The 347-nt window shown below is 56.5% G+C and overlaps 1 pseudogene; it reads right to left on the reverse strand.

The window, feature by feature from the left end:
• On the reverse strand, nucleotides 1–347 carry LOC132219363 (cyclin-dependent kinase 2-associated protein 1-like; annotated as a pseudogene).

The raw sequence follows: 347 nt of genomic DNA on the forward strand, positions 1-347 counted from the left end.
GGGGCTAGGACCTGGTGTTCCGCTCCATCTTGGCCAAGCACTCCCGAACCAGCCATGTCGTGTGGATGATGCCTCGTTTCAGTCTCTCCATCGCGCTCTTGCTGCCCGCGTACGTGAGTCAGATCTCCTTCCCTAGTTCTTCGATGATGACCAGCAGCTCAGCATATTTGCTCTGGGGCGCCTGGCTGTTCTCTGTTCCCTGCATGTTAGAGATGTTGGTCCTAGTCACTCAGCAGCTGGCGGTACTGGGAAGACGTTGCCATGCTGGTGGAAGGCGGATGAACGCTCCCAGAGGCCTTGATGGAGGTGGCGGGCATGTGCATGGTCAAGTTCAGTTTGTAAGACAT

Source organism: Myotis daubentonii, chromosome 16, assembly GCF_963259705.1.
Source record: "Myotis daubentonii chromosome 16, mMyoDau2.1, whole genome shotgun sequence".
Lineage (NCBI taxonomy): Eukaryota > Metazoa > Chordata > Mammalia > Chiroptera > Vespertilionidae > Myotis > Myotis daubentonii.